Genomic DNA, 16,167 nt, shown 5'->3' on the forward strand with positions numbered 1-16,167 from the left:
CCAGGTGCGATAGTTGACATTTAGGGCCTTTATGTCATGCTTGCAAGCATCCTTGAAGCGGAGCTTTGGTCGCCCCACTGGTTGTCTGACCCCAGCTACCTCACCATACAGAAGGTCCTTGGGTATACGACTGGCTTCTATCCTGCAGACATGTCTGATCCACTAAAACTGCTTCTGTTTGATTAGTGTCAACATACGTGGGAGCTCTGCCTTTGAAAGGACTGCCACATTTGTGATTTTGTCCTGCGAGGATATTCCCATAATGCGGTGCAGGCAGAGAAGATGGAAATTATTGATCTTCTTTTCCTGGTAGCTGCAAATCACCTATGTTTCATAGCCATACAACAAGGTTTGAAAACCAGGCCTTTATAAACAATCAGCTTAGTCCTAAGGGTCAGCTTGGTATTTTTCCATGGACGTTTCACATGTCGGCCAAAGGTGGTAGCTGCTTTCCCTATGCGTGTATTGAGATCTGCATCAAGTGATGTATTGCCACCCTGGACCCAAGGTAGTAGAATTTGCTTACCACTTCTAGTGGGTGTTATTTAGTGTGATCAGGGGCAGAGATGCAACACCTTTTCCCATGACCATCGTTTTCTCGAGACTTATAGTTAAGAACAACAAGTTACAGGTATGGGAGAGACAGTCCATGAGTCTTTGTGGCTGGGAATCCATGTGAGCAACTAGCACAGCATCATCAGTGTAGAGGTGTTCTCTGATCAGGACACAATGTGTTTTTGTCTTTGCTTTCAGCCTTGATAGATTGTAGAGCTTGCCGTCTGACCTAGTGTACAAGTAGACTCCTTCCATATCTGCATAATCATAACAACTCACTGTTAATTTAAATAACTAGATTAAGCCATTTTCAGAGCCATTCTTGCCAATAGAAGCATGTATTAAAATTTCCTCCAGAGCTCATTTGTTTTTCTGGAATGTAAAAACTAGCATAAATTAAGTGCCAGTGCTGTGCCACCAATAATGTGCTGCTATCTTCTGCATGATGTCTCACTGTCAGAACCTCTTGTCTTTGTTGCTTTCTTCCTTTTCCATTCTTAATCCTTCAGAATGCTTTGGGTTGGGGACCAGAGTTCCAAAAATGTTGACTGCACTGAGACTGACAGGACTTTGGCGAAGTACAGCACAGTTGTCACTAAGAGAAAAAAAATTGTGATCAAACCCTATTTCTCATCTACATGCTGCCCCTTGGCGAAATCCAAAAACCTGATTTTAGGTTCCATGTGTACAGTGACGACACCCAGCTCTATCTCACCACCACCTCTCTTGATCCCTCCACTGTTTCTAAATTGTCAGACTGCTTATCCAACATCCAGTACTGGATGAGCAGAAATTACCTCCAACTAAAGTGTCAGCTGTTGCTCAGTTGGTAGCACTCTCGCCTCATAGTCTCATGTCCCACTCCAGGGCTTGAGCACAAAATCAAAGCTGACGCTCCAGTGCAGTACTGAGGGAGTGCTGCACTGTTGGAGGTGCTGTCCTTTGTGACATGCTGAAACCGAGACCCTATATATCCTTTCTAGTAGATGTACGAGATCCCATGGCACTATTTGAAGAGCAGCAGAAGATCGCCTGGTGTCCTGGACAATATTTATCCCTCGACCAACACCACTAAAAAAGATTATCTAGTCATTATCACATTGCTGTTTGTGGGAGTTTGCTCTGTGCAAATTGGCAGCTGCGTTTCCTCCATTACAACAGTGACTACACTTTAAAAGTACATCATTGGCTGTAGATCACTTTGGGACTTCCAGTGATTGTGAAAGGCACTCGATAAATGCAAGTCTTTCTTTCTTTTAAATTTTGGAAGACCAAAGGCTTTGGACTGAATTTTAAGCAGACCCAGGGGACGGGAATGGAGGGCAGAGTTCCAACAGTGACACAACAGGCAGGTATTTAAGGTTGTTAAGAGGCCAATTGAAAGCAATTTTATGGTTGGGATTGAATTTTATAAACGGCACACGGGTTTCACGGAGCTTCGGAGGCTCGCCCTGGAGGCAGGAGAGCATGGCTTGTTGCTAGGGGAGGCCATCGGGAAGGCAACCATCGACTGCCTGGCAGGGTGTTGAATTGTGGGCATCACGTATTGCGTGAGAAATGAGGGAATGATGTTTGAGCTGCACAAAAGCAGTACCACCCCCTGTCAGCAGGAATGAAGGAGGATCTGGTGACGCTGGAAGAGGGGCAGAGGAGCAGCTGCCCACACAGGGAGCACCCCGAGAGGAGCCCCCAGCTGCGGGAGGCAGCCAGTCCTCCTCTTGAGCAAGACAGACATATGCCTCCCTGCTGACCTGAGAGGGTAGAGAACCTGGTGGTGACCCGAGGTCCCCTGTCACCCCCTCTCGCCTTGCCGCTGCTTCCTTGCGCCTATGGTCAAGACGAGGGTATGCAGGTCTCATTGAGTCATAGAGTTATACAGCACAGAAACAGGCCCTTTGGCCCATCGTGTCCATGCCCGCCGTCATGCACCTATCCTAATCCCATTTTCCAGCACTTGGCCTGTAGCCTTGCATGCTATGGTGTTTCAGAATGCTATGGCGTCCGCACGAATGTCTTGTAGCCACTGAACTTTCTGCTGGATGTGGATCTCCATCAGAGCTGCCAATCTCTCAATGGAGGATGCCACTCGTGCACCGGTCAGAGACAATGCTGAGCTCAAGGCCTGGATGGACTCTTCCATTATCCACACTTAGGAACACATTGCCTCTGGCATCTCTGCCAGATATTGCCGGACCTCTCACTGCAGCTGGAGCATTTCCCGTTATGCTGGGGCACCAGAGGCATGTCATGAGTTTGGGGCTCAGCATGGGCCTGGTCTCCCACAGTCCTCCAACTGTCAGAGGCCTCGGCTGTTACAGCCTCCATCAGCTGCCGGGCACGTCAGTGCTGTGCTCACCAGATTGTGTGCCCAGATCTAAACTCAAGTGCACTCAATCCACCAAGGTGTAAGTATCTGCTCTGGTGGAGGGTGCAGGACAATGAAGTGATGATGGACCCTCCAAGACTCCTTCCTCCCCCTCAGTGGTGGCAGCCTCCCCCACAGTCTTGGAGGCTGTCTGAGTTGGCACTGCTTGGCCTGCATGAGAGAACAGAGACATGTAAGGATCAAGGGCCTCCCTTCCCGAAGTAGCACACACCCCTACGATGCAGACCCCTGTGGGCACTGGATGCCTGATGAACAGCGTGGCTCCATTGCTGCAGGTGCAGCTTTGTGCCCCATGGCAACCTTACTCACTGTCTTGTGAAGGTGAAAATGTCTCTCTGTCTGGAACGCTCCAGCCGTCTTGAGGTCCAGCCAACTCCATGGCCACCTCCTCCATCGGGGTTAGTACATGGAGAAGGACAGCCCACCACCGGTCTTGGCCCAATCTCTCAGATTTTGTGCTATCTGCTCCTGCAGACAGAGGGATGGAGGCTGTTGATCCCCCAGCGAGAACAATCCCAAGACATAGGCTGGTGGCAGTTTAGCTGCCAATGATGGGGGCACACAGATGCCTCCGGCACATGTGGCCCATTTCCAGGGACCACATAAAGTTCTGCGATGACATGGGGCCTCCTTTCAGGGCTACTTCACCATGCTGCAGTCAGTTAGGTTGCTCCCCTGACCCTTTGTCCACATCTGGGGGTTTAATCCCTCTCCTTGCAACCCACCCTTCTGCTTCATTGGATGCAAAGCCCAAGAGGATGAAGGCATTAAGAGGTACTCACTTTTGCTGCCCGGATGAGGTCATTGAGCTGCTTACGACACTGGATCCATGTCCGTGGCGTTTCCCCATGGCTGCTGACCACCTCTACTATATAAAGCCGGGCCTATTTATTAAGCTGCCAGGTCTCTTCTGCTCATCCCTCAGGAAGAGAATATGCCTCCTCTCCCTGGCAGCCTGCAGAAGCACCTGGAGGGAGGCATCAGGGAAGCATGGGGCCACCTGGAGTCTACTCTCAGCCATCTCTATGGTGACCCTATCACCTCCTCTTCTCACAGGCCTTCACAATGCAGTTCACTGCAGGGCTGGCAGCCCTTTAAAAATGGCGCCATCACCTGCCGAGGCATCAGCTGACACCGCACTCCTTGCCTCCAGACCTGACTTCGACCAAGCAATTGGCCGCATGTCATGCCAAATTGACCTTAATTGGCCGGCCGCTGCTGGATTGCATGCAGCCCACCACACCTGGCCCCGACATACCTTGCACCTGTTTCTGGTCCAGACTGTGGGACCAACATTTTCCCAATAAAATTCAGTCTATTGTCCTTGGTCCCCATCATTAACACCATTCCTTGGTCACCAACTCCATCTCTCTACCTGGCAAATGTCTGAGGCTGAGCCTGACTGTTCACAACCCTGGTGTTGTATGACCTTGGGATGAGCTTCTGATCATATATCTGCATCATCACTAAGACCACTTATTCCACCTCCATAATATTTCCTGACTCCATCCCTGCCTCAGCTCATCTGCCGGTGAAACCCTCATATGTGCCTTTGTTACCTTCAGACCTGGCTATTCTAACGCACTACTGGCTGGTGTCCCACATTCTACCCTCTGTAAACTTGAGGTCATCCAAAACTCTGCTGCCCATGTCCTAATCCGCCCCAAGTCTCTTTCACCCATCACCCCTGTGCTCGCTTAACTACATTGGCTCCCAGTTGAGCAATACCTTGATTTTAAAATTCTCATTCTTGTTTTCAAATCACACCATGACCTTGCCCTTTCCTATAAGGCCACTCTTGCACTAGAGTTATGCCAAAACTTTCTAGGTGATTGCAGGCTATGATGTATTTCTTTGATTGGCAAGGTCACTGATTTGCAGTTTTGATGCAAAAATAGTTTGAAACGTTGGCTACAATCCTGAAAACACTCACAATTTTAAAATTGGAAAAATTACTATTTTATGTAAAATAGAAAATGGAAATTTGACATACCGTAAAACAGTGACCTCAAGTTTTTCTTACACCCAAGCCAGAGGTAATTGCTCTTCTTTCTATCCATTAGAAGCGTAGAGTCAGAAAGGTATTGGCAGTAGACTTATGCTCTTGTGATATCTAAAAGGTCTGATTTGTAAGCATTATGATGAGAATAATTTCCATCGTTAACTGGCTTTCACTCTTGTTTCTATGCTAAAGAGGGATTATGAAAGAACCATATTCATTATTAGATAATAGTACTTGTAGTAATATGTCATTGTAAAGGCTTGCCTAAAGTCCACTTTGAATATTTATGCAGCATACTAATATAGTCCATGAATCAGTATGTGCATGTCAGAATATATACATCAGAATTGATATAATATAGAGAGAGCATGGAGAATCAATGAAGGCTGAGCTTTTCTGTGAAAGGGATACTGTATATCTGGACGAAATTATGACATACAAGAATCCAGGCAATACAGTTTACATTTTTATTACTGAAAGGTTCATTTTTTGTTATAAATGTTCAATTTGTTCATATAATCTTTTCAAAATTGCTAATGGTTTATACTTTACCTATCCCATACAGCAAAATTTGAATTTTATCTGTCTCATCCAATCACTGAGTTTGATCTTGAGATTGATCAAGAGACCACTCAAAAACAGATTACTTCTGTGGCCTTCAAGTCGTATCATAGATGGGCCTCCAAATGTAATAAGTGGAAGGAAAAACAAGACAGGAATATTCAGAAATGTCGTCAAGTAGCAGTTAGGATTTAACACAGAAATTTGTAATATATCTATAATGGGAAAAAATACCTTAACCTAAATTTGAGCTTCTGTGACACATTAACCCTTTATACACTAAGGGTAAATTTACTTATCTAAGTACAATTTTCGATCTTGATGTATTTTTATGCACCAGAGATTGGCCTGTTTATGCTCATGACACGGGGATAGAAATAGCCTTTGATCTTTGGAGCTGTTAAATTACAATTTTTTTTGGAACTGGCTCCTTCCTCCAAAATAAGCATCGGGAGTTGTCACAAAGAATAAATAAGGTAAATGAAGTGTTTCAAAGTCATTTGTTTTCAAATCAAAAGATACTTTGAGTAGAAAAGATGAAAGTCAACAAAATGAAAATAGGACAGAGAGAGAATGGGAGAAAAGAAAATATGGCAAGCTGAATTCAAGTTCAGAATATTTTACTTTTAAATTCAAATTTTATTTAAAGTGTCATTATTTTAGAAGTGCTGGTCTCATAAAGTTGCTCCATTATTTGAGTAGCATTATTTCTGCAATATTAATGTTTGTTTCAGTGTCGCAGTGCGTAAGGTGAACATTTACAAAACTGACTGCATTTCTCTTGCTCAGCAAGTATCTTAATTGTTAATTACACTTGCTTTTACTTCTATGTCCTGTTTTCTGAATTCTCAGCCTCGTAATACCATTTTTGAATTTTTTTGGAAGACTTCAAAGTGATGTAAGCCACTGCTCCACAATTCTGATGGGGAAGAGGTCAAAAATAAATACATGAGAAAGCATTTTATGAAACACAACTATTTTAAGATAAAATGTTTTAGGATTTGCAATAGAACACTTGTGATATTTTCTCAGCTTCCTGAACAAAACTTAAGCTATAGTCACAAACATTCATCAAATGTCAGAATATGGAAGAAGCTGCAAATACTTTTGTTTAATTCTGAAATTGCAGGGGCTCTGCCTACTCTTATAACTCTCTTTCATGTACTGCAAATCCTATTTGTAAAGCTTGTGCATATTTCCACAAAACAAGAGAAGATATAAAAGTAGACATTGCTGATGCTGAAAACGTTCTTCAATTTGGTACACAATATGAAATGCACAATTATATATAGTAATAAGCTGGGAAGTTTTCCAACAAATGTCTACCACAGTGATACTGCATTCTCACGTCACAATGTTAGGATATTAACAGGATTTCTTGGAAATAGTTCAGTTTGATATAGGATCACTGACAGTCAAAATAAAAGGAAGTAAAACATTTGTCCAAACGTGGAATCATATTTTAGATCATGAAACAAAGAACAGCAGCTTTCTCAATAGTTTAATGCTTAGGGCAATAACTGCAGTACAGAAGGTCGAAAACTCAATCCCCTCCACAGTTTAAAAATAAGTACTGTATACAACAAGAATAATTCCAAGAAAGACTGATTGATTATTTATGACAGATACAGCTCACAAAACTAATTTTTCCCTTTTGTTGCTGGATTAATAAGGAACACCTAAGTCTGCTTATACAATAACAGCCCCCAAGGATTAACTATACATGACAATAAGTTTTAAATGTGCAGAGTTCTTATTTTCCTTCCAAGGCACAGTATTCTGCATTCTGCCATCTGCCAGTGTACATATGATAAACTTTGCTTAGAATGGGTGATTGTTGATAGGCAGCTATCATAGAGAGAGAGACACAGCACTGAAACAGGCCTTTTGGCCCACAGAGTCTGTGCCGACCAACAACCATCCATTTAGACTAATCCTACATTAATCCCATAATCCCTACCATTCTCCTACCACCTACCTACACTAAGGGCAATTTATAATGGCCAATTTATCTATCAATCCGCACGTCTTTGGCTGTGGGAGGAAACCGGAGTACCCGGTGGAAACCCACACGGTCACAGGGAGAACTTGAAAACTCCGTACAGGCAGTACCCAGAACCGAACCCGGGTCGCTGGAGCTGTGAAGCTGCAGTGCTAACCACTGCGCCACTGTGCCGCCCTATCAGAATTAGTGTGTTTGATTGCAAGAACAGGGTAACCAATTGCTGCATTTCAGTAATATCTTTGTTTTCATAAAATGTTGTTCCATTTAAAATAAAGGCTGTTTTCAAAGTTAAAGAATTATGAGGATTGCTGTCCCATGAGGAAAAATAAATTTCCTTGAGAAATAAGAAAAATTAAATTTCCACCAGGAATTAAATCAGCAAGTTTACAATGACTGAAGTAAAAGCTGGAATTGCAGAGCAGGTCAGTTAGTATTTGAAAGAGAATGATAAGTAACAGTTAACATTTCAGACATGGCTTCCATCAGAACTGTCAGAATGTTTTAGTTATAACTTGCATTGTTCCATCCTTACCTCCAACATGTTCATTCTGGAATTAAATACACACCTTATCAGTATGGTGTTTGAGAGTTCTCTTATAATCCTGCAAATTTTAATGCCTCTTTGAAAAAGGTTCTTTTAAAATCCAGGATTTGTCGTAGAAAGCAACTTGCCTGCATTACAGAGAGATGTAAGAAAGTTAGGTGGAAATAAAGAAGACATTGAAAATCAATCTCAAGGTGATTTTCTCATTTGTGTTATTCTAAAAAGTAATGTTGAGTGGAAAGCAGTGTAATGTGATGGCTTATCCCCTCCTTTATTTCAATTAGGTTTTACTCTTGACTTTATTTCATAGAATGATTGCATGGTTACAGCACAGAAGAAGGCAATCCAGCTTGTTGTGTCCATGCTGGCTTTTTGCAAGAACAATTTGGCGAGTCCCATTTCTCCACTTTTTCCCCATAGCCCTGCAAATTTTTTCTCTTCTGATAATTATCTGATTTCTCTTTGAAAGCCATAATTGGATCTGCCTCCGACACATGCTCAGGCAGTGCAGTACAGATCCTAACCACACTCTGTGTAAAAATGTTTACTCTCATGTTGTCTTTGGTTCTTTTGCCAATCACCTTAAATCTATGTCCTCTGATTTGCGACATTCTGCCAATGGGAACAGTTTCTATCTACTCTGTCTAGACCCCTCATGATTTTCAATACCTCAATCAAGTCTCTTCTCGACCTTCTCTTCACTAAGGAGAACAACTCCAGCTTTCCAGTCTATGCTCATATATCTGAAGTCCCTCAACCCTGGAACTATTCTCCTAAAACTTTTCTGTACCCTCTGTAAACACATCCTAATGTGCCCTGCCCTGAATTGGACACAATGGGCTGGATTTTACACATGGGCGGTCCACACGTCAGAGGGGGTGGGCAGTCCGTCTCTGGCAATGGCGTCAGGCGCTATTGCATAGGTGCTGACACCATTTTTAAAGGGCTTCAATCCCAACGTTGCAATTTAAATTTTTAAAGGAATGCTCATTTTAAAAAAAATAAACCGATCCTGACCCTCTCCCACCCCCCCCCCCCAATAAGCATAGAAGTAATTACCTGCCCTCTTGCCCGCCCAAAACACTTAACTTGTGCTGCCAACCTTACCCCCCAAAGTTCATCAACTTTAAACTTTACCCCTGCCCACCACCCCCTAGACCAATGACATTGATCTGACCCCGCTACCCCAACCCGCACTCTAAAGCTTATCTGCTCCCCCCTCCCCCTCCCCACCAGTGTTGCTCCTCGGATACCCGGATGGGTATCCGAAGGCGCGAGAGTGCCAGCTGCTGTCACCAATATTGCCCCAGAATGGACGGCGGGAGCGAGTAAGTAACTAATTCATTTATTTAAATAAATCTATGTATATAAATTTTGGTCCCGTTGCCAAGAGGCGGGTGGACTGCCATGAGGCTTTGCTGCCGCCGGCAATATTGGGATGGGTCTCTGCTGGAGGCATTTTCCGGCCCCCCCGCCATGACCCCTGATGTCGGGGGGCTGTAAAATTCAGCCCAATGCTCCAGTTGAGGCCAAACTATTGTTTTATAAAGGTTCACCATTACTTACTTGCTTTTGTAATTTATACCTCTTTATAAAGCCTAGGATCCAGTATGCCTTTTTAACCACTTTCTCAACCTGCCCTGATACCTTCAACAATTTGTGCACATATATCTCCAGGTCTCTCTGTTCATGCACCCCCTTTTGAATTGTGCCCTTTATATTTGCTCTCCCCTTTCTTCCTATCAAAAGGTATCACTTTACCCTTCTCTGGATTAAATTTCCTGCCACATGTCCACTCATTCCAGCAGCCTGTCTATGTCCTCTTGAAGTCGATCACTGTTCTCCTCACAGTTCACAATACTGTCATGCTAGGCCCCCACCTGCCAAGAATGAAGCACATTAATTTTGTCATGAACATTGATTTTAAAATGTTACTGGAGTGAAGAAAGGGCTTGTTAAGCAGATCAGCTGTGGTTGGAAAAGATATTTGCATATTAACAGACAGTGACTGGAAAGATAAAGGACCATTCTCTGACACATTCAACCCACAATGGGCCTTGAGCAGGTATTGTGTGTAAGAGGAGCATTCCAGAGACTGCGAGGTGATACAATCCAAGATGTGGTCAGACCAGTTAGTCACACGACTAACCTGCTTGGCAACCTGGGGTTTTCTGAATTGTACAAACAGTTTGAACTGAGAGGTTTGTTTGCTCCTGGACTGAGAAGATCTCTCCTGTCTGCTCCCATCTCTTTCTCATAAGTCTCTGAATCCACTGAAGACACATGAACCCCAAGAGAGAAAAGTCTCCTACAGAGAACAAGGTCTAAGAAGAATACTGGGCCCCAACTAAAAGCAAGATCTACCTACAATCAAGAACTCTACAGTGAGCTCCAAGAACCGTAACAAAAACTCTTCAGATATTGCCTCACACTTTTCCACTTAATTTTTTTTCTGCTCTTTTCTATCTCTACTTGCATGTATCATGTATGCATGTTAGCGTGGGCGCATCATGTATCCATAGGCGTTAACCAAATTAGAGTTTAAGTTCAATAAATTTAAACTTCTTTAAACCTAAGAAAGCCTGTTGTGCTGGTTTCTTTGCCTTAGAATTGGAAAGTGGTGAACAAGGATTCACCAAAGGGAAGCTAAAAACACGGTGTGTTTAAAATTAAACCCTGTTGTAGTAAGACCAGGTGAAGGCTGAGCCGGACCCCTAGACACCTTTCTCACCGGGTCGTAGCAATACTTTCAAGTTTTATGTCATCTACAAATTTTGAGATTGTGCCTTTGCATCCAAGTCTATGTCATTATTATATTGATCAAGAATGGCAGTGGTTCTAGTATGACCCCTGGAGATTCCCACTGTATACATTTCTCCAGTCCGAAAATCTGCAGTTCATCGCTACTCTCGCTTTCCTGCCACTGAGCCAACTTCATATCCGTGCTACCACTGTCCCTTTTATTCCATGGGTTTCAACTTTGCCAGCAAGCCTATTATGGGGCACTTGCAGACAGATACAAACTACTCATTCAGTACCTCAGCCATGCCCTCTGCCTCCATGCATAGATCCCTTTTTTGGTCCCTAATTGGCCCCACCCCCTTACTAACCTTTTACTATTTATATGCTTATAGAAGACTTTTGGATTCCCTTTTATGTTAGTGCCAGTCTCTTCTCAACTTTCTCTTTGCCTCTCCTTTCCTATTTCACTTTCTCTCGAAACTTTCTATATTCCGCTTGCTTCTCACTTATGTTATCAATCTGACATCTATCATATGCACCCTTTTTCTGCTTCATTTTACTCTCTATCTCCTTCATCATCCAGGGAGCTCTGACTTTGGTTGCCCTACCTTTCCCCCTCCTGGGAATGTACCTCGACTGTACCCGAACCATCTCCTTTTTAAAGGCAACCCATTGTTCCGTTACAGTTTTTCCTGCCAATCTTGCATTCAAATTTACCCGGGACAGATCTGTTCTCAACCCACTGAATTGGCTCTCCTCCATTTAAGTATTTTTACTCGGATTGCTCCTTGCTCCTTTCCATAGCTAATCTAAACCTTATGATACTATGTTGGCTGTTCCCTAAATGTTCTCTGACACTTGATCCACTTGACTCACTTTGTTGGTCCAGAAACATACTGATCAAGAAAATTGCCCTGAACACACTTCAGAAACTCTTCTCCCTCTCTGCCCTTTACATTATTACTATCCCAGTCCATATTTGAATAATTAAATACCTCCATTATAGTTCTTGCACCTCTGTGTAATTTCCCTGTAAATTTGCTGCTCTATATCTTTTCCCACTAGTTGGTGGCCTATAGAATACACCCAGCAGTGTAACGATAATAGTGTTAGGACCCAGTCCTGCCCTTCATTGAGCCAGGTCTCCATTATCACCATAGCATCATATTCCCAAAGGTTTTTATCTCAATATAATTTTTGATGTGTCTTCTGAATAATAATAGTTTAAGAAGAAAATTGATTCTCAAACAAAAAGCCCTGATGTACCATATTATAAATAGCTCAAAAAATTAGCTTGTGCAGAAACAGTAGTAACCAAATACAGGATACCACGTGAATTATACTTGTCAATGACATGTAAGTGAGAGAGGCAATATGGCTTGAGCATTCAATGAACTCCTTAATTTTGAACTACCCAGATATGGATACAATTGAAAAAGACATCTGCAAAATAACAGTGAAAACTGGCAAGGCGGTCAGTAGACTGCTTCAACTAAAGTCTGCAGAGTGAATTTAATTACAACTGAGATGTTAGACTGTGGAGTTTGTGACATTATGAAATGACTGCATCAGATTTTACCTCTTCTGTGAGAGTCTGGAAAATCTGTGACAGAATACAGTAGGCAATTATTATTGCATTACCTTCTTAGGGGGATCATCATAGGATAAGCTTGATTTCAGCCCGAGGGTTAAGTCCATCTGAAAGCAGTGAAGAAATGGTGTCGTTTCTCGCCTGGTAAATACAGCACTGGCCAAAATTCTTAAAGGAAATCAAATGATAGAGGAACTTTTGGCAATTAATCAACTAGCTTTGGTTAATTCCGTGAATGTAAAAGTAACCCACAGTTCTCATCAAAGAACAAAGAACAAAGAAAATTACAGCACAGGAACAGGCCCTTCGGCCCTCCAAGCCTACGCCGATCCAAATCCTCTATCTAAACCTGTCGCCTATTTTCTAAGGGTCTGTATCTCTTTACTTCCTGCCCATTCATGTATCTGTCTAGATACATCTTAAAAGACGCTATCGTGCCCGCGTCTACCACCTCTGCTGGCTGGAGACTCTGTCTACATAATACTTCAATTGGACAAATATTTGTTGCCCTTGGTGCACAACTTGCTGAGTATCTCTTGAAACCTGGACCTATTTTCCCCAGCGGAGAGGTCAATTACCGGGGGCATAGATTTAAGGTGATTGGCAGAAGGATTAGAGGGGACATGAGGAAAAACTTATTCACCTAGAGCGGGGGCGCGGGTATCTGGAATTCACTGCCAGGAATAGTGGTGGAGGCAGAGACCCGCAATTCTTTTAAAAGGTACCTGGACATGCACCTGAAGTGTTGTAACCTGCAAGGCTATGGACCAGCTGCTGGAAGGTGGGATTAGATTGGATGACTAGTTTTTTTGGCTGGGTTGAATGGCCTCCTTCTGTGCTGTAATTTTTCTCTGGTTCGAAGTATGGAGTGTTTTGCAGGGGAGATATCCCCAATGTCCTGGCCAATAATTATCTCTCAACCAACATACTAAACAGATTATTCTGGTCATTATCACATTGCTGTTTGTGGGAAGTTGTGTGCAAATAGGCTGCCATGTTTCCGACAACAGTGATGATACTTCAAAAAAGAGTAAGTCATTGGCTTTAGATTATCCTGAGGTTGTGAAAGCCGCTATATAAATGTAAGGGTTTTTTTGCACGTGCAGAAGTTTAACTGAATATATATCTTTTTAAAATGTCAAAGAACTGTATTGTTAACAACCAGATAACGCGACAGTTGACTGAAAGCAACTAGGATGGAATTTATTGAGGATATTTCCACCTTGCTGACCAAGATTTAGCTGCTGATTTACAAGTAGGGAATTCCCTTGAGAAAATAAATCACTGCCAGCTGAATTCCCCCAGCATGTTCATGTCACTGGGTCAAAAACCTGGAAATCCCTTCTGAACAGCTCTGTGGGTGTACCTACACCAGATGGACTGCAGCAGTTCAAGAAAGCGGCTCACCACCACTTTCTCAAGGCCAATTAGGGACGGGCAACAAATGCTGGCCTTGCCAGCAATACTCACATCCCATGAAAGAATAAAAACAAGGCTGTGTTTGCTGACAACGCGACCACGAGGCGGCACAATACTGGCACATGTGCAAATGCAGCCTCATCGACTGAAATGTCACTGTCTGTGATGTCTCAGGCAGCTATCTGTAATAAAGATGTCGCTGCTCAATTTGTCACAAAAAGCAAATTAAACCCAAACCCCCTCAATGGCTGATTTCACCACCTCCATTCCACCCCCATCAGTACCCCGCTCCCTCCTGCGATTGCACTTCTTGTTGCTGCTCCTTTCTGCGCCCGTCTGACTCCTCATGATTTTGAACACCTCTATCAAATCTCCTCAATCTTTTTCTTCAATAAAGAGACAACCCCAGCTTCTCTAATCTATCCACAAAATTGAAGTCGTTAAAACCATTCTTGTAAATCTTTTCTGTGCCCTCTCTTAAGCCTTCACATCTTTCCTAATGTGTGGTGCTCAGAATTGGACATAATACTCCAGCTGAAGCTGAACCAATGTTTTATAAACGTTTATCACTCCTACAGGGAATGCAGAGACCAAGTGGGCCCACATCAGCGACGCCATCTATGACTCAGCAATGACCACCTATGGCAAACATGTGAAGCAGAATGCAGACTGGTTTCAATCCCACTTTGAAGAGCTGGAACCTGTCAGAGCCACTAAGCGCATTGCACTGCTGAACTACAAGAAAGCCCCCAGCGAGTTAACATCCGTAGCACTTAAAGCAGCCAGAGGCGCTTCACAAAGACCACCAGGCACTGCGCAAATGACTACTGGCAACACCTATGCAGTCATATTCAGCTGGTCTCTGACACCGGAAACATCAGAGGAATGTATGATGGCATTAAGAGAGCTTTTGGGCCAACCATCAAGAAGATCGCCCCCCTCAAATCTGAATCAGGGGACACAATCACTGACCAACGCAAGCAAATGGACTGCTGGGTGGAGCACTACCTAGAACTGTACTCCAGGGAAAATGTCACTGAGACCGCCCTCAATGCAGCCCTGTCTCTGCCAGTCATGGATGAGCTGGACGTACAGCCAACAAAATTGGAACTCAGTGATGCCATTGATTCTCTAGCCAGCGGAGAAGCCTCTTGGGAGGACTGCACAACCCCTGAAATAATCAAGAGTGCCAAGCCTGCTATACTTTCAGCACTCTACGAACTGCTTTGCCTGTGCTGGGACGAGGGAGCAGTACCACAGGACATGCGCGATGCCAATATCATCACCCTCGAGAAGAACAAGGGTGACCGCAGTGACTGCAACAACTACCGTGGAATCTCCCTGCTCAGCATAGTGGGGAAAGTCTTCGCTCGAGTCGCTTTAAACAGACTCCAGAAGCTGGCTGAGCGTGTCTACCCTGAGGCACAGTGTGGCTTTCGAGCAGAGAGATCCACCATTGACATGCTGTTCTCCCTTCGCCAGCTACAGGAGAAATGCCGTGAACAACAGATGCCCCTCTATGTTGCTTTCATTGATCTCACCAAAGCCTTTGACCTCGTCAGCAGACGTGGTCTCTTCAGACTACCAGAAAAGATCGATGTCCACCAAAGCTACTAAGTATCATCACCTCATTCCATGACAATATGAAAGGCACAATTCAGCATAGCGGCGCCTCATCAGACCCCTTTCCTATCCTGAGTGGTGTGAAACAGGGCTGTGTTCTCGCACCTACACTGTTTGGGATCTTCTTCTCCCTCACATGCGTTCAAGTCTTCAAAAGAAGGAATTTTCCTCCACACAAGATCAGGTGGCAGGTTGTTCAACCTTGCCCGTCTCAGAGCAAAGACCAAAGTATGGAAAGTCCTCATCAGGGAACTCTCTTTGCTGACGATGCTGCATTAACATCTCACACTGAAGAGTGTCTGCAGAGACTCATCGACAGGATTGCGGCTGCCTGCAACGAATTTGGCTTAACCATCAGCCTCAAGAAAACGAACATAATGGGACAGGACGTCAGAAATGCTCCATCCATCAATATCAGCGACCACGCTCTGGAAGTGGTTCAAGAGTTCACCTACCTAGGCTCAACTATCACCAGTAACATGTCTCTCGATGCAGAAATCAACAAGCGCATGGGAAAGGCTTCCACTGCTATGTCCAGACTGGCCAAGAGAGTGTGGGAAGATGGTGCACTGACACGGAACACAAATGTCCGAGTGTATCAAGCTAGTGTCCTCAGTACCTTGCTCTATGGCAGCGAGGCCTGGACAACGTATGTCAGCCAAGAGCGACGTCTCAATTCATTCCATCTTCGCTGCCTCCGGAGATTCCTTGGCATCAGGTGGCAGGACTGTACCTCCAA

At 43.9% G+C, this 16,167-nt stretch overlaps 1 protein-coding gene across 10 annotated transcripts in view; it reads left to right on the plus strand.

The window, feature by feature from the left end:
• fhit (fragile histidine triad diadenosine triphosphatase) overlaps positions 1-16,167 on the plus strand; it is a 1,297,392-nt gene that overhangs the window by 516,010 nt on the left and 765,215 nt on the right. The window lies entirely within an intron of this gene.

The sequence above is a fragment of the Heterodontus francisci genome, chromosome 19 (genome assembly GCF_036365525.1).
Source record: "Heterodontus francisci isolate sHetFra1 chromosome 19, sHetFra1.hap1, whole genome shotgun sequence".
NCBI classification, from domain to species: Eukaryota; Metazoa; Chordata; class Chondrichthyes; order Heterodontiformes; family Heterodontidae; genus Heterodontus; species Heterodontus francisci.